Source organism: Thunnus albacares, chromosome 5, assembly GCF_914725855.1.
Source record: "Thunnus albacares chromosome 5, fThuAlb1.1, whole genome shotgun sequence".
In the NCBI taxonomy this organism is placed as follows: domain Eukaryota; kingdom Metazoa; phylum Chordata; class Actinopteri; order Scombriformes; family Scombridae; genus Thunnus; species Thunnus albacares.
In genome coordinates, this window is record NC_058110.1 from 18,751,916 (window position 1) to 18,771,124 (window position 19,209).

Below are 19,209 nucleotides of genomic sequence, written 5' to 3' on the forward strand. Positions count from 1 at the left end.
CTGTGGTCATTTTCAAAAAGAGAGCCATGTCATAAAAATAAGTCACGTTCAATGCATGGCAGAGTATACAACAGAAACCTTAAAAATATGATGTCCCCCTACCTTCAAAGCAGTCTGGCAGTCCAACCATGTAATAAATGCTTTGACACTATCTCCAAATTCACTGCAAGGTAGTGCCAGTAGGTGTTATGTTGCTTCAGTATAGTTACCTTGTGAGACAGCTGGATTCGCAAGATTCAAGGATTCAAGGAAGTTTTATTGTCATTCCAGATCATGTTGGTACATGAAGGGAATGAAATTAGGTACTCAGGTCCCGGATCATGACATCACAAGATCACACGAGGATCCATCTTGTCAGGCTTCAAGTTATGCGCTCATAGGACCAATCAGCATCCTATGAGATTTCTCGCATGATCGTGTGATCTCGCGAATCCAAGACAGTGACAGACAGATGGTTCATCCAATCATCTGCCAAGTATTTTTTGAAAGTACTTGCCCTTTTCCAAACAGTTTCCATTGACAACTTCTCAGATGGTTCTGTGTAATAAACATTCTGGCGCATCAGGTTATCAGTATAGGTCAAGACCTCTAAAGATATCAAACTTTCAAGTTTTTCAGTTTTTGGAGTGTTAAGATGCGGTCACATTTCATTTCAGGTCAACAAATATTCGCTCCATTTCCCATTCACTGTGCTTGTGTATTATTTTTTCAGGACAATTTGTAACAGTCTGGGAGTTACTTTGGTAATATATAATAAAAACTGAGTGGGTAGCAGAAGTTGAGAGCTTTTCTGAATTTTCAGGCTCAGAGTGCGAGGCACTGGCTATTTCCTGTAAGCAGTACATATAGCTGCAGAACAGGCACATAACAAACTCCTCCCAGAAAAACAGAAGTAGAAAAGACTTGTTTATTTATTTTGTTATCAGCATTATTGCAAGGGTCTAATGATCAAATCCTGCCCATTTGTTTTCATTTGCATAGACTTTCACCAAAATAGTGAGTGTGCTCTGCCCATAGAGAATACTACGCATTCAACCAGATTAAAAACTTTGGTATACTGTGAAATACAGAGAGAGTTATCTGGCAGTAATTATTCAGCATTGTGTGAACTTGTTTGGCAAGAGCTTGAATGTAACAGACGTTCATTTATGCGTAAAAGTTCTGCACTGCAGGTTTAAATAACACCCTAAGTATTGTGTTTGTGTACTTGTGCCCAAGACCCATGTTAGACACCGAAAGGTATTCCACATGGTTCCAATAAATTATAGTGTTGCATTTGCCCCCTCACTGGTTTTACTATCTAGCAGCTGCAGTTAGCTGTAGGGTGCTATCTCACAGACAAAACTACATCAAACATAATAGCAGACAAACAATTAAGTGATCAAGGAGATATAAAAATTACAAGTTTGGAAAGTCATGCAGCACTAATGCAAACTACTAGATGCAGTTTAGAGGCTTTTTACACAGCTGTCAAGAGTTTGTGGGCGCGTGTGTGCGTGGGTGGGTCCATAATTACACCTGATTCCTGTTGAGCTTTTCCAGAACTACACACATACACATACAGCGCAAGCATGCACAACCATACACACCACTTGATTATGCCTGATTACAGACTGCTGTCTTCAGGGTGTGACAGCAATTTAGATGTACAACTCCGCGCACACACCAACCCTCCAGCAGCACACCCCCTTCAGCACACACACACACACACACAGCCAGTGTCCCACCGCCGCTGACAACATATTGCCAAAATAAACAGCATCAGCCCTGTCAACACAGAGATCTCTCACCGCGTGCAAGAGAGACTCAGACACACACCTGGTTGTCACACACACATAGACAAACATAAATCCACACATACACACTATAAACACATTTGGCAATCAGAGATGTGCAGAGACACACACAGCAGGGAGAAGGGGATCAGCAGGGTATTGATACAAACACACATGAATACACCTGCTCTCTCTCACTTTCGCTCTGTCTCTCTCTCTCTCTCTCACTCACACACACACACACACTCTACCCCTGACAGAGATACAGACTGTTACTGACAGGCTGGAGGACAAGTGATTTCCTGGCAGCCATCGTCTCCTTGCCTCTTAATCCAAGCTGTGTGAGGTGGGTGGTGTTGACATCTGAGACCAGTGTATGGGATCTTCTCATATCTGACCTTTAACACAGCCAGACTGGAGCAGGTAAAGGTCTACAGCTCCCCAGTGACTTGCATAGGTTTGATACTGCACACACAACAGCAAAAGCAAGAGACAGAGAGAGAGAGAGAGCACACTGGAACAAACGGAGAGTCCTTGCTACAAAGGGAAATATGTTCCTTCCTCTTTCCTTTCAAGATCACTCATTCAGATTCAGATTTTTCTCAATAGAGATTTGTGCCCATGAGACGACATTAGCAAAAGCTTGAAATGGTATGACACTTTCTGAGTATCAGTGTATTCACTGGACTATTCTGTCTACTTGTTCTGGCTTCTCTGAAAATGTAGCTAGTGAAGCTACAAAATACTCATCATAAGAAATAGTTTAGCTACAGAATCTCTACACTTTTGTTGAAAGTATAAAGCTTCACTCACATTGACCAAAGGCATGGTTAAGGTAAGGTCAAGCAAATATTCCATCAATTTTTCCTTAACCATAACTATACATTAACCAAACTGCATTTGCCATTTGTGGATATTGAGTAGAAATAAATCATTTTAAAATCTTTCACACTGAACATTTTAAAACATGACTGAACATTAACCAGGATTTTGCCAAATTCTCCAATATCATCCCGTCCTGTCTGGTGACCGGATTGAAATAAGACATCTTCTAGTTTGGGAAAGTTGCTTTGACGTTGCATGGCAACATGATGAGTGTTAATCATCAGGCAGCCCCACCAGACGATCTCCCACATTCACATTTCTCTCCAGCCAAGAGAGGAGAGATAAGGCCAGGCTTTGACCTGACTCCCATACCCTTGACACCTGCCATGCGGGTCAATCAGCCAGGGGTGCAACGTCTGTCAGGGCCAGGGTGAGCCGGGTAACTGGTTACCAAGCAGTTTAATCTCCAACAGATTCCCACCACCTGGCTTTACTGGCATCATACCAGGCCCTGCAGCCCTCCAATCTGGCAACTCCTACTGTCATATTACAAAGGGTTCAACAGGCACTCAACTGGAAATGGGTGGAGGGACTCATGAATGGGTGTATGCTTGGCCGTGCAGCCTATTTTTGAACCTCCAACTCTTAAAGAAAATAGTTTGAACACATCTACTGCATTCTCTGATAAGTCCTGCTGTGTGCTGGGTACAGTTGGCGCCATGGGTGGCCTGCAGGCTATACTGCTGCACCAGTGTATGTGAATACATGAATGTTTTGCCTCAGGGGAGGATTTGCTCTTGGGTCTTTGATTACCACTTCGCAGTCAGGCTTTTCAAAATGACACAATTCTTAGATTCCCCTTCAGCAATATAGCATGTAGCTCGTGGTTAAATCCCCCATCTGTTGGATGAGGACTTAGCATTTTGACTTGGCTGTTCTTGTCTTTGTTGTGAGCGTTTGCTGCACAATTGTTTTATGTCTTTGAATGGGGTGTGAGATTAACCATTTATGGCTTTACTGTGAAAGGAGGCTGGTGAAAAGAAAAGAGACGCTTTTCTTGGTTTTGTGGAATAGTAAAGATGATCACATTTCGTATTGCCAGTAATTTAGAAGTGTAACTGGCTGCACTGGGTTGCATAAGAAACTGGAATCTGTGACAAAATTTGGACACAGCAGCTTCATTTCTCTATCCTCCAAATCCTTTGCTCAGCACATTATCAGCCTTTGTACACATATGAAAAAACCAAAGATATGCACACAGACACGCACTCTTCTTCCATTCCCCAACACCCACACAGAGATACAGTACACACGTCACTTTGCAGGAGATTTAACTAAAGGCTGAATCTGTACTCTTTAGAAACTTGTGTGTGTCTATATGCATGTCAACACTTCACATTTCTGCTAACACAAGAAGCAACGCTGCATGCAGTCGAGCAAACAGATAACATGAATTCATCAAATAAGCTGCATCTGTTGAGTTGCTGTAAGAACAAAGAAAAATCAAATCAAGCTCCTGTCAACACACTGAGACACACGCATGCAGCAAAGAGCAGGGATATTACATAGGACTGCAATTAATCACCAGTTTCATTATTGATCAACCTACTTATTTTTTAATTAATCAAATAATTATTTACTGTTAAAAACAAAGACAAATGCCCATTACCAGAGTTACCAGTGAACCCAATTTAAAGTTGTAAATTAAATTATCCTAGCCCAACAACCAATACCCCCAAAGGCATTCAACTTATAATGATATGAAACAGAGAAAACGAAACAAATCTTTGCATTTCGGAAGCCAAAACCAAAACAATTTTTGTTTTTTTATGATTTTTTCCTAACATAACTAACTGAAAATATAAATAGATGATTAAATATTCCATTAACATCACATCGAATTGAATTAAACTAAATCGAGTCGATTTAAATTAAGACACAGAGTGTGGTGCAGAAACAGGAGAAACACGCTTTCACCTCTCAGACCCTGAAGGAATAACACAAACCGCACCGCCTGATCTAGTCACACTTCTGTTTTCCCACTGTATTATGTATCCCTCATTTGAGGGACTAATAATAGTCCACACTGTTCTATGAAATCACGCTTATAAAGTGCAGTAAGAGAAAATAATTTCACCTACATACATCTCCGCTCTGCTTATATTTCATGATCTTATTAAGCAGAAAAAGTTAAGAGACACAGGCACCAAACACTCACTCACCAACAAAAAAAAAGCATCTCTATGACTCAGCATTATTACACAGAGAAGCAAATGAAGAGGTTATATTTGCATGGCACAAGTCCACCACTTGAAAGCAAACGGATAGAGTCAGAGAAACGGAGAACCCAGACTGAAATAGATGAGTGTAAGACAAGAAAAGAAGCCAAGAGGCATGGAGTCGTGTAGAGAGAAAGACAGACAGACAGAGAGACACAGAGGAAGAGAGAGGAATGGTTAGTAGGTGGGGACCTTGAAAAGCTTTTGTTCTCCGAACATGGAGGGTTAGTGAGACAGCAATTGGCAGTTGGTTCAAAGCAACAGACTCTGAATCAATCTTTTACAGCTTGTCCAAACAGACTCACACAGACACATACACATACACACAATAGCAACCACAAATAACCAGACACTTTGTAGTAGACCTGTGTTGTGGAACAAAAGCTTTTCACTTCCTATGCATACAGTCTGAAGGATAGAGAGTCTGTCTTGATACTGAGACTCTGTGTGTATGAAAGTGTGTGCTAGTGTGTGGCCAAAGCTGTGTTTCTTTAATGAGCTCGGTTTACACACTTCGTTAATTGGCTGGCACAGCAAAGGACTGTCCAACATCTACAGACCAGTCTGCCACACACACACACACACACATACACACACACACTCACATCTCCATTTCACTATGCTTATTTATTCATGTATTAGTTAGTTTGTTCCACTAGGTTCACTTGCAGGCTGCTGTAGTAATTGCTACTATATTCTCTGCATTGATTTCCACTCCGACTGCAATGCTCTGTGCCACGCATGCACACACACCTACACGCATGCATGCACAGTCGCCCTGGAAGCGCCACTTCTTTGCAAATCTGCCTTCACAGGAAACAAAGCAAGTGCAAATTGTATTCTCAGTCAATTTATCTATCTATTTATCCATTTACCTGTATCTTCCAAACATGCATTCACTCCTGGTAACAAAGAGACAGGTGAGACAGCAGGGACTGCAAGTGTTCTAATTAAAGTATCTGGGAGTTGAAGAGAGAGCCCAGCTTTCTTTCAGCACACCCCTCATCACACTGGCTGTAAAAATAGCATCAACCCCACAATCCCAGGCAATCTTCTGTCTGCTTTCAGCTCAGGACTTGTTTCTAGTGAGCAATAGGAGGTACAGTGGAGAGATTTTGTGCTGCTGCTGCACAACAAATACAGAACAGCCAGACTCAGTCTGCATAGGCATTCTGTTCTAGCAGGATGTGATAGTCCATTCCGGCTGGACTCTGTGTGTGTGTGTGTGTGTGTGTGTGCGTGTGTGTGTGTGAGAGAGAGAGAGAGAGAGCCATGCTAAACATGATTACAGATGGGAATGGTGTATATTTGTGTGTGTCTGTGTGATGTGTGTGGTGTGTGTGTGCGGATATGTGGGCAGGCAGGACAGGAGGTCTGCAGGGAGAGATAACTGCTCAAATCTGTCCTCTCCTTCTCACTCACACCCTTCTGCTCAGACCTCTAAAAGCTTACCCCTAGGCTTACCCTGCACGCACACACCCACACACACATATACTTACACACAGGAGCCTCACATCAACCCTATCCCCAACTCCCATTTCAAGCCTTCACAGTTCTCCCAAGTCCAAAGTAGTTGCGGTTAATTTGAGAGAGTCGAGGAAAAAGACGGATGGACAACAAGTGCATTAGAACAGCTCTGTCCAGCCACGGTTATAATCTATTAATGAGATGCAAGACACAAGTTCATACATGCATGCGTGTATACAGTATGCACATATGCACTCAGTTGCACTAGCAAGCACACACACATTCAAGAGAAGAAGAGAGAGAGTTGGAGAGGGGTTTAATATTTAAACAGGATGCTTTAAAGTTGAAATTGAATTAGGGTGGCACTGGGAGATGCTAAGAGTTCCCTTTAAAAAAACTAAAACCTTCTGCATTCTGCAGATATTTATACTGCATGAAACTCAGAGGGAAACCACACAATGCTTCCGTCACAAATCTCCATCTTTTGTTTATCCTCTGTCTGCTCGCTTTCGGGCATTCCTTTTTGTTTTTTTTAGGCAGCTGTTCTTCTTTCGCAGCGACCCATTGCCCTCCGCTCACCTCTCTCTCCCCATGAATAAACAACTCTGCGTCAGATGGATTTTCCCTACACCATGCCTCATTGCATTATCTCCTCTTTTATAAACACCTTTGGGGGTCGTGCCATGTCAAGGAGATTCTTAAGATCACCATCCACATGCAGAGAAGTCTCAACTGTGAACAAATCTCTCTCCCACCTCTGCCCTGGAGAGGTAACCAGAGGGCAGCACTGTCATCATCATGTGGGTGGCCAGAACTCTGAGAATGACACATTCACAGCAAGAAATGGTTGTGATCTGATGAACTGCTGTGATGCATACCAAGTGGTTTGCAATGACCACTGGTAAAGTCTTTATTTCCCTTATTTTCCAAATAAGGAGTGCAGGGTGTTGCCTTTCATGCTCTGGAAACACACACCACTACCTTGGACCAAAGCAAACACCAGCTTGCTGGCAACACCAACCGGTGCACACTTGGAATAACATTAGCTACTTCAGCTAAACTGTGCTAACAGAGCAGGTATCGTAGTCAAATAACATTAAAGTTACCGAAATATTGCATGACAGCATCCTGTTAGGGTCTTGTTAGTGTAACACCTTCACCACAAACACAGTAGGACTGTGTGTTTGGAGAGAGATCACTGTTTATTCTTTAAACAAAAGCTCCAAAAGTCAGTCAGGAGCCCAGGAGAGCAGCAGGTGAGCGAGTTGTCAATCACGGCAGACATCAAAGCCTACTATAAATTTATTAACAGGGAAATTATTTCCAAAATTACCACCAGTACACTTATGACTTAGTATTTCTAGCAAGAGAAGTTGACACTTTCTGAATTGGAGTCAGTTGGAGCATCTAGCGGCTGTCGGTGGCATTGCACATCATGGTGTTTCCGCAGGCGCTTCAGCCTCAAGCCATGGTAGTTGCTGCTTGCTTCCTAGCTGCACATCATTCCTGCAGCACCACGGACAGCTCCCTCAGAGGAGAAGTCAGCGAGTTGCGTTGCACTGATCAGCACCACAGACAGCTCCCCAGTCTTGCAGTCCTGACACTGGACAGCAATTCTCAAATAGGGGTCCAAGGACCTTTAGAGGCCTTTTTAGTATAGTCAGGGGTATGCAGATTGTGCAGAGTATTCAACTCAGTCAGACACTAATGCCTCCAGCATACAACATGGATGGCAAATCTTATCTGATGTCTCACCTTATAAAAAATCACTATCACCTCCTCCATTACCACCTTTCCAGTTGAGGAAATTCAAGAAAGATTAATGAGCCTATCCAACAGGATTAAAGTGTAAAACAAGTATACAGGACAGTACATGGCATACTCATGGTGATGAGATTTAAAAACTTTATTGTCATACTCTTAACTCTGCTAATCCACTGCTGTAATCTCTTTTATGTAAAATGTATATCACAGTCATCAACTTTTATGTTGCTCAAAAAGTCAAAATGAAATCAGGGATCTTTAATAGATTGTAGATGATGATACATGAAATAAAAATATAACTTTGCTACTGTTTAAATTTACACAATATGACTGACATGCTAAATAAGTCAAATCCAAGGTATTCCTATGTGGCATAAGAGGAGAAAACATGTAGTAAACATATTGACAAAATAATTGTCAATGTAATTCCTTGTGACTGAAGGCCCATAAAGCCAGTGGCATCACAAATTAAGGTCCTCTTTGTGCCCTTCTCTGCCACAGCTGCAGCCTGGGAGAGGACACAAGGCCGACTCAGCCTCATCACATAAAGGCAGGCGGAATGCTAATAAAGTTGGATTCAATCAAATTGAAAGCAGTCTTTTGGTAATTCATGGCTTTAAAATTAGAATTCTTGTTCTGCATTCAGAGCCTCTCTCTGTCTCTCCCACACAGCCCGAGTCTTATCCTACCTCGAACTGAAAGAATGCTGTGTTATCTACTGACAAGAAGGACGTGCGAGGCATTTTTTTTGCCTTTAATCATACAAAAGCGTAAACACTTAAAAACATTTTTTTTCTTTTTTTTTCTTTTTTTTTAACTGTAACACAATCTTTGGTGCTAAATGGACACTGCACTCCCATTGTTCCATTTCCTAGATAGCATCTTTTTGCAGTCACTGCTGCTTTTTCCTCACGCCATTTGTTGATTAAGTCTTGTTTTCTGTAGGCACTGACACGTATCTTTTTTCTCTTCAGCTTTGGGGGCTATCACGAGTCCAGCTCAGCAACATGTTCCTGTAATGAACAACTGCTGCATCGTTATCTGTCCACCACATTTCTTTTTTCTCCAGAAATGACCAAACCAACAGCTAGATCGCTGTTGTGTTGTTTCAGTCAGATACAGAGGGCATTAAAACTGCTGTTTTTATTTATATGAAAATGTTGAGGATTAAAACTTAAAACCTGCCCAAACACCGCTGACGCTCTGTTTGTGTGCGTGCACATGAGTACGGCTATAGTTTTCTCCCTGTATGTGCCCTCAGAGTGCTGTGGCTAATGGCAGTGTCATAATATTAGTCATATTAGGAGGGGATTAGTAACAGAAACCGTCTTAAGGATGTGATCCCTGGGAGGGGGTGCCAGATATTGCTTGTATTACTGTCAGCCCTGTCTCGCACACACACTGGGAGCCTAGCAGCCTCGCCTGCTTTCCTCAATAGGATCTGTAGAGAAACATGACATACTGAAGCGCACCACCTACTGTAGCTCATTCCCCTCTTCCACTGTGTTTTTGTATCTCATCTATTGAAGTGCTGGTGTGAAACATGTCTCGTAGAAAAACAGAAATGCTCTAGCTGTGTTGGAAGGTGAAGCATACGGATTAGGAGAAGCAGTCCTATGCACTCTCAAGCTTCTTAACAAGGTGTTCCCTCTTACCCGGGGAGGCCGTGTCATTTATGGTGTGACAAAGTGACAAATTGGTTGGTGGCTCAAGCAAGCACATATACGATACAGTATGTTCCTGAATATGTGGTGTTGATATGTGGACATAAAAGTATTCATTTCTGATTTTCTGTCATTTATATACCTTTATAATGTCGGTTCTCTACATTAAACATGGTCAAACTTCCGAAACATGAGGTGAACATATGTAAAAATGCTCCCTGAAAAACCCAGGGCTTCAGCCTGCTCTGCCTTTGCAAGGCTACACGGTTGTTTCATGGGCTGTTCGCATTGTCCAGATCAGGCTTGAATATGTACAGAAGTTGGCATTTTGAGTAAAGAACGAGAAGACTACTATTGTTTGTTTACATAGCCTACGGAGCCAGCGGATGTCTGACGGGGGGCTGCTTCCGGGAGCTGGCCAATCAAAACAGAGTGGGCTCCTCGGTAGGGAGGCCTTAAAGAGACAGTAGCAAAAAGTTTCAGACAGAAGCTGAACTGAGGGCCTGTGTAAAGGGCCAGTATAAGATAAATGAGGAGTTTTTTTTAATCATTCAAACATATTTGAGTAGAGCCCAGAAAAAAAAAATATGGACCTGGTAATGTGTGTGATATGTCCCCTTTAAAATATGTGTGTGTTCCTCTATCACCTTTTTCATCTCTAACAACAATGAGCTTCAGCTTCTTGTAAACCTCAAACACACCACAACCACCCGCAAAACTGCACTAATTACTGTTGTGTTTGTGCTCAAACATAAGAATCTACAGTCTATAAAGCTCCATAATGCATAATTGCATAATTAGGTATAATTGTGTGTGCTGTGAGCTTGCCTGACAACCTAATGAGGCAGCCATAAAATAGCTAAGGGTTCCACTTACAAGAACATAATCAAAGACTACAAGATAAAAGGGCATACACAGACAAACACAGGCAGGCGGTAGGACAGGCCCAGAGCTACACACAGGCAAAAAAAAGAAAAGAAATTATTAAAGGAAAGAAAAGACAGAGTGAGTTAGTGAGTTTACTGCTCTCATTATACTCTGTCAACAGTCTGCCATGACTGTGAGTGTGTCTGCGGTTCCTATGTCACAGCCTTTGGGACGTCATTTGCTCCCTACCTTTCCTTACTCTTCATCATTGCCAGAGGAATGACCAAGCCAAGCTCCAATCAGACTCACACAGGCCTCAAGAGAGCAGAGATAGGACACACACCGACAGACACACACAACACACACAAATACACACGAGGCCAGGCCTAATTATGCTGGGCTAATGACCACAGTGATTGCTGTCTAGTTGTTGTTGATGAAGAAAGCTGCCGCAGCCGGAGGGTTGTATGTGTGGTGTAGCTCTGACTTCTGGCTAACAGCTCCTCTTTGCCATCAGCCATAATGAGTCAGCCCTGACACCGCCAAAGCTACAGTGTCTGTGTTGGTCCGTTTATAACCGCTACTGAATGTGATACCACCTCCCAGCCCACACAATGGTGGAGAGTCCTGTCACTGCACACTCATTAGCAGAAGCTAAAGCTGAGCTAAAATCAACTAATCAAATTGCTTTCTTAACAAGTTGCAACATGTCACAGCAAGTTGGGTGCTACAGTAGCAGCAACCGTAGTTGCAGCTCACTTACACACCATCAATTTACCTGCCATGGCATCCTCCACAATCTAATGTTTCTGATCAGTGAGCCTGTAGCTTTTACAGTTCTGCAACACAACACTGGTGTCAATCGCACCATTGATTACGAGGCAAATCATTTGCTTTCCATTCAGAGTAAAACATGGCTTTACCTAGTAACACTACACTATGCAATTTATTGATATTTAGGATGGTTTCCAAATATTCTGAGCTCAATCGAGGTAGAAAATAGAACATGTCCAGGCAGGGGGAAAAGGTCAAATCCAGCCTACATCAGGATGTAGTAGTGAGTGAAGAGACAGTGGTGTAGAGAAACTACACAGCCAGGCCGTAATGCAGTTTATGTTATAGTTCTCATTTTGTTACATTAATTACTTATTTTCAACTATTCTTCTTTTATTATAGCATACTTTTCTGAAAAATTCAGAAACATTTGTACAAGAATAAATCTTGTACAAAATGCTCTGGAAATACTTGATTACAGTTGTGCCAGTAAGGTAAGTCTGAACATAGAGGAGTTCAGTACATGCACAAACAAATCTTAGACAGTACTGAATCATCACTGTTACTGACCAGATCACTAGCTTTTAGCAGCTCTTCTTACTGGTTGTCAGCACTGTTGTCAGCTGTGTGATTCACAGTACGTTACTTTGTCGTTAAAAGATTACTGGAAGACCGTGAAAGTCACATAAACAGTCATGATGTGGTAACTGTTGCTAATAGTTGGCTGCTGAACCTTCTTAACAGACTTAGTTTTAAACCAGCAACAGACTGGTCACGTCACGGCGGTGTGAAGAGTGATGAGTTCACTTAATGTTGTAAATACTGAAGTGCATTTACAGTGATGTGTTTGCTTAGCTTAGAAGAAAAGCTACATCAGTGACTACAAATCTTTGAACTAAACTGGACAACATGAAGAAAAATCAGCAAAGTGATGTTTGATTTGCACCAATATTTGAATTTAAGAGAGAAAAATGTGAGAGAGCACAGGAGAGAGTTTGGTCAAGAGAGAGATGAGATTAACAGTGTAAATGAAGGGAAACATAGAGTCACTGATGAGGGTGATGGATGGCTTTCGACTCAAATACATGGCAGTTCATCACTCACCTCAGACAAAAACACACACACACACACATTTTCTTACACTGCATATTCACACACACACTCACTCATGCTCTCTCACATTATTAACCTTCTGCACATCCACTTACTGTACGGTGTTTTGCACAAGTCATTCAGCATTATACTGCAATCACATCTATAGCCTTGGAAAACACTCATGTATACTTGCACACACAAACACACACACACACACACACACATACACACACATACACACCCCATTGCCCTATCACATACCCTCATTAGTCAAAGAGGGAGAGCACTGCCACATAGTATTCCCTTGTCATCTCTGTCTGTCTCTCTGTTATTGTCATTATTATCTAATAGCTATTGCTTATTATTTTCAGTAAATCGATGAATCTTGTAGAGAATTGCTACAAAATGTCAGAAAATAACAGTCACAGATTAACAGACTTGTATGTGATGTTCTAAAATGTCTTGTTTTTGTGACTAATAGTAAAAAATAATCCCCAAGTAAAGCAACAAGCAAAGGTTTGGTATTTAAACTTGATGAATGACTAATTAATTTAATATAATTTAATGATTATATAATTGTCAATTACTATATACCAGTATGTATAAAATGCTATATAGTTATATAAAAGTAGAGTAAACAAAAAAAGCAGCAAATCCTCACATATGAGAAGCTGAATAACCAGAAAATATAATTAAAACCCCAAAATATTCATATTTTATATCATGTATGACACTAAAAAGCAGCAAGACACATGGCAGGATTCACCCTCTACGGGGCCCCTGGGCAAAAGTGTGTTGTTGGGCCCCTAGAGCTGAAACTGTTCGATGATTTATCAATTAGTCAACTGACAGAAAATTAATTGGCAACAACTTTGATAACTGATTAATCATTCAAGTCATTTTTCATTCATTCATTCATGTTATATTGCAAAAATTGTCAAAATTCACTGAAGCCACCTCCTCAAATGTAAATATTTGATAGTTTTCCCAGTTTGACATGATAGTAAACTCACCATCATTTGGGTTTTCAACTGTTGGTCACAAAACAAGTCATCTGTTAACTTGGGCTTCAGGGAATAATCGATCACTGTTTTCTGACTTTTTATACACTGAATAATCAATTGATTATTAGAGAAAATAATTGTCAGACCTACTGATAATGAAAATAATTGTTGGTTGCTGCCTTACAGCTATGATGGAATAATAGTACCTTGCCCTCAGTTTGATAAAACACAACAACAACAAATTAATGCAGTATAAACTAAAACAATTAGTCTTAAAACTACATTTTGACAAAATGTAGTTTCAAAATCTAGTCCCTCTTCAAGAACAGGACCACAAGATGAAGGATAGAGGACCTTTCATAGTTGATATTGTACTTCAGTGCTGCAAATTTAAGTTACGTAATTATTGAAACTACGAAGACACAAATAAAATGGAACAAACCTGAAACATGGAAACAATTGAGGTTTGGAATTTTCACTAGAAAAAAGGACAAACCATTAGTCGATTATAACAGTTGTAGTAGTTGACGATTAATTTTCCATCTAATCGACAGAATCAATTATTTTCTCTCATTTGGATTAACCAACTTTTAGTGTTACACTCCTCTGGCAGAGACAAAGACAGTCACGCTTCATGTTTTCCTCCCATGCAACTTTCCCCTTTCTCCTCACCCTTTGGTCTTCACCCCTTCTTTGCTCTGTAGTCATGGGAAACAGTGTGTGGGGCACCGAGGTGCTGGGTAAACAGTGGCTCTGCAAAGTGCTTTTTCCCGGGGTGTGTATACCTGGGTAATAGAGGCAGTAATGGAGTTTGTTCAGGCTAAGGTAATCCTGGAGCTGTGAGCGCAGCATCTGCTGCTGTTTCTCTCTGACGCTGCTCTGTTCCACAGCAGGTACTGATGCTGTTGTAGCTGTCACTGTTACTGTCTCACACAAGCCATTTGGGAGCAAAGAAATGTGTGTGTGTGTGTGTGTGTTTGTGTAAGAGAATGTGTATTTTCTGAAAAAGAAAAAAAAAGTGTGTATTTCATAAAATATATGCGTGTGTATTGTGTATGTGTCAGATAAATGAGATTCTGCTGAAAGATGTGTGTCTGTGGGGGAGGGTCTGGTGTCTGGATGTGTGCATGTTTGGTGGAACAAGTCTGGGTCTGTGTGTGTGTGTGTGTGTGTGTGTGTGTGTAGAAAGAATCTAAAAAATATATGTGTTTGGATGTTATAGTTCACCTTTGGGAGGTGGGATAAGAACGGGGCTGGCGGCTAGGAATGAATTTACAGGGCCCGATCTCCCAGAAACAATTTCTTTATGTGGGTTACACACATTTAGAGTGGCTACTCGTCCCCCCTGGGCCTCAGCACACCACACACAGCTACAGGAGATGGCCAATGAAATACAGAACACCTTTTATAGGACACATGCTTTTTATTTATTTTTATTTATCCCCTGTAGCTTTCTCTTTTTTCCCCTCTGCTTCTCTCTCTCTCTCTCTCTCTCTCTCTCTCTCTCTCTCTCTCTTTCAGTTGAGGTCTTCATCTCTCTCATTCCTTGTCCTTTTTTCACTTCTCTCCTTTTCTCTTCTCATCATGCACAGCTACAGGAGGTGGCAAATAAAAAAGAGATCACCTTTTTATAGGACACATACTGTACTTGTCATTTCTGCTGGTTGCTCTCTTTGTCTTTGTCTCTTTCTCTCTCTTTCTTGCTCACTCACTCTCTCTCTCTCTCTCTCTCTCTCTCTCTCTCTCTGGACTTTAACATTAGTCCCATGGCCCAGAGGGCTTATTGCTAGAAGAAGAGGATAAAGGAAGTAAGTGAGAAATGTGCAGGGAGAAGGGAGAGAGTGTGCTAAAAGTGTACTGGGAGACATAAAGAAGTATTTTTGATTGTGTGTGTGTGTGTGTGTGTGTGTGTGTGTGTGTGCTGCTGCTTTATAAAAAGATAGCAATAATGTCATTATCTCATGCTGATTCTTATTCCTATTCTTCCCTCTTCATGGCCTAATGTTTCCTCTTTTGTCAGTGTCCCTCTCTCCTCGCTGTTTAATCTATCCATCTATGAAAAATATGTTCCAGGAAGTTAGATACAGCCTAAACATCTGCAGACGCTACGCAAAAGCAAAGATCTGTAGAGTAATCTGTGCAGAAAGTGTTTATTGAATAAACTGGTGATGTTATATTTCACAACGGTATTCATCTGCCTGTGGCCACATTAAAAATACATACATCCACTTCTTGGAGCAACTAATCAGTGACCACATATTTGTTTCTCTCAATCTATTCCCGTATCTGCAACATCCAATCTTCCTGCTTGCTCCACTCTCCACCTCCCTGCATCTCTCTCTCTCTCTCCTGTCAATCGCGTCTCACTGTCAGCTCCCTTCCTCCTTATTTTGTAACTTCCTCACTCTGTTTCTCTGCCCCGTCTCCTCTCTGTTCTTCACACAGGCTTGTGAAAACAGAGGGAGGGTGAGAGACAGATGGAGCGGGAGGATATCAAAGATATATTCACAGTTGGAATGACCATCTTTGTTTAAATCAAACCAGCTTGCGGAGCTTTATAAACAGCTCAAGGTCATGATAAAACCATCATGGGCCACAAATGAACATGATCAGGAGATGCAAATGTTACTTGTCACCTTTCTCATTGTCTGTTAATACATCCAGAGCTAAAAAAGCAGCCACTAACACCCCTAACACCTTGCAGCCTCTACTCTGCCACCAAACTGATGCATTATGTTGCTACTAAGTCACCAATAAAGATGATCATATATGAATCGCCATTTACACAAGGTGATCCATGCTGCGCAAATAACGCCCGCAGATGTGCCACTGCTATCAGGGTGATGAGTTTTTCTATATGCTCAACTCACATATTCACAATTTAAATCTTTTTATGTTCCCTTCATCTAAAGAATATAAACCACTGTTGAGTGCAACTATTTCTAAATGGCAGACAAGTAGCAGTGCGTCACAGCGAAGGGAAACATTCGTTATCTGGTCTTTCCCTGTGAAATAAGGTGACAACTAGGGCCCGACTGATACTGGATTTTAGGGCCGATGCCAATACCAATATTAGAAAGTAAAATAATTCTAATATATATCGGCTGATAACCTTATATATACAGAACATATATATATAAACGCCCATTTTTTGCAAAGATCCCTTGAATATGGTTATGAAACACTTTTGACAAGGATATATAATGGAGGCATGATATTTTACAGTTTAACAATAAACATTATTGTATAAAATGACATCAGTGCACTGAAACAGTAAACTTCACTGGGAATTTAATTATCATAAATAACTGTAGATAAAAAAACAGAACAAAAAACATATGTAGTATATATTAAGAAAAAGGATCAAATATACATAAAATGCTGCCTATGTAACTTCAAAAAATAAAAAATAGATATCGGCACATATCGGATAACATATACGCTGATACCGATGTATCTGTAATAGGCCAATATCAGCCGATAATATCGGCTGACCGATATATCGGTCGGGATCTAGATACTAAAGCATTTAGCACCTCTGGAGATACCAGAGCTCCCAAAATCAATCAACACGAGGCAAGACAGCTGTTTGCCACCGCTGAACACCAGCTCTGCCTAAAGCGCACTGAACCCTGCGCCATATGCCCATATATACGCACAACTAAGACCTGCGGTGTGTGTGTTTGTGTGTGTGTGTATGAGAGAGAGAGAGAGAGAGAGAGAGAGAGAGAGAGAGAGAGAGAGAGAGAGAGAGAGAGAAGCACATATAGGCTGTGCAACACTTGAAACAACCGCAATCATTTGTCTTTGCTCTAAAACCACAACCGTGATAAATAAAACTAATAGGCTACCATATCAGAGCAGGCTGATGGGATATTCCCATGAGCAATCTTTTTGCATAACTGTCATGCCTTCATAAAACCAAATCCTTGTCTATTCCCTTGAATCAAACAGATGAAGAGTAATCCATTCTGTGCGGAAATGGTTTTCAAAGACGAGATAACCAGCAGCCCGTTATACAATCATTAATTTACTTTTGTCTTTATCACGCACACTTTTCATACAGTTAACAAAAAGCGCATTATACCCATGATGTGCACCAGGATGTTCTGTACAGGTGTAAAAGCTATCCAGAGATCCATACCTGTTGGTATGTCGGTGTGGTCTTGTTCTGTTAGCCCAGCAGGTAGACTTCTCTCCTCATAGCCGCTCCGTTATCCGAGACGGAGGAGAGGCTCGCATCCCCTTCCTAACACCGTCAAAACGGCTCCTCTCTCACACCGGCCGCTCAGGTTCCACTGGAGCGGAAAAGTTATACCATACCATCCACCTCCGGAGCCGGGCAGTAGAGAAACGGAGCCGGTGGCAGATGTGACCTCCTGTGATAAAAACCAGCAAGAAAAAGGTCCTCTGAAAGTTCCGCTCTTCTCCTCCTCTTCTGCACAGGAAACTTAGTTATTTGGCCATACCGACATGGAGGAAACATCCAACTTAACTCCCCCTTATCAGGCTTTTTTGTTGTTGTTGTTGTTGTCCTTTCTTTATCCTCTTTAATGGAGGTGATGAGAAAGTAGCCCTGCGTGGCGGGACAGAGGTGCGATGCTGTCGGGGAGTCAGGCAGACTGTTGTTGCGCTCCTGTCTGTCCGCCTGGAAGACGAAGAGCGCTGCTTGACTGTCAGCTCCGAAGTGGAGCAGCGCTCCCCAGCGGCCCGATGAGGGATCAGCTGACTAGAGAGGCGAATGCAATAAATGTAAATGATACCGTACAGTAATGTGAAGAAGGCTGTATGGACTGTGCCAGGACCTGTTGGATATATGATATTAGTCTTCTCTTGTCAGCCTAGACTGGCAGACAAATAGAGAATAAATGTATCAACACAGACACACAGGCAGGCAGGCACTAACATCACTAACATACACACACACACAACTCAAGATGCGTCAGCAATGCCTCTCAAGGGGCTGGATGCTGGACACTGAAAAAGTCTGAAATGTTTGTGTCACTTCAAGAAGGACAAAACAATATTGGCTCTCACACTCTTTCCCCCCCTCTATCTCTCAACCCCCCCGCTCTATATCTCTCTCTCTGGACTGTGTGAAGTTCAAATTAAATTGAACTCACTTTAGCTGAGCTATGGGCATTTCCCAGTAGACTACACCAACACGGAGGGGTGATCGACACCATGCCCAACCAAACTGACCTGAGTGTGTGTGTGTGTGTGTGTGTGTGTGTGTGTGTGTGTGTGTGTGTGTGTGTGTGTGTGTGTGTGTGTGTGTGTGGTCGCGGTCTCTCCACTGCATGAAATGACCTGAGCTGCCCAAAGAAGTTTACTCACAACAAATGACTTTGTCCAGACTCAGTCACTCTGGCCAGTGCAGTTCATTTAAGGAAGCAGCCCTGCAGGCTCCAGGGGTGTAACAATGTTTGACTGTGCATGTATATGTGTGTGTGTGTTTGTGTGTGTGTCTGTGTGTGCATGCATGGGCCGTGTGCAGTTTTCTCCTCTGGTGGCAAGAGAAACAGATCGACAGCAGTAGGTATTAAGGGCACAGAAACCAGGCGGTGGAGAAACTTGGTCTAAAAAACACTACACACACACAAACACACAGCCTAGTCAATGAAACAAAGTACAGCTGAAGTTCCAGCAGTGTGTGTGTATAGTATATATAGGAGTCAGCATACAAGTGTCAGAG

General features: G+C 41.8%; 1 protein-coding gene across 1 annotated transcript in view; it reads right to left on the reverse strand.

The window, feature by feature from the left end:
• LOC122981694 (chemokine-like protein TAFA-2) overlaps positions 1-18,258 on the reverse strand; it is a 72,941-nt gene extending 54,683 nt beyond the window's left edge. The window contains exon 1 of the mRNA XM_044350364.1: positions 17,659-18,258. The gene's annotated coding sequence lies outside the window, so the exon portion shown is untranslated. The remainder of the gene's footprint in view (positions 1-17,658) is intronic.
• Between the last annotated feature and the right edge of the window lie 951 nt (positions 18,259-19,209).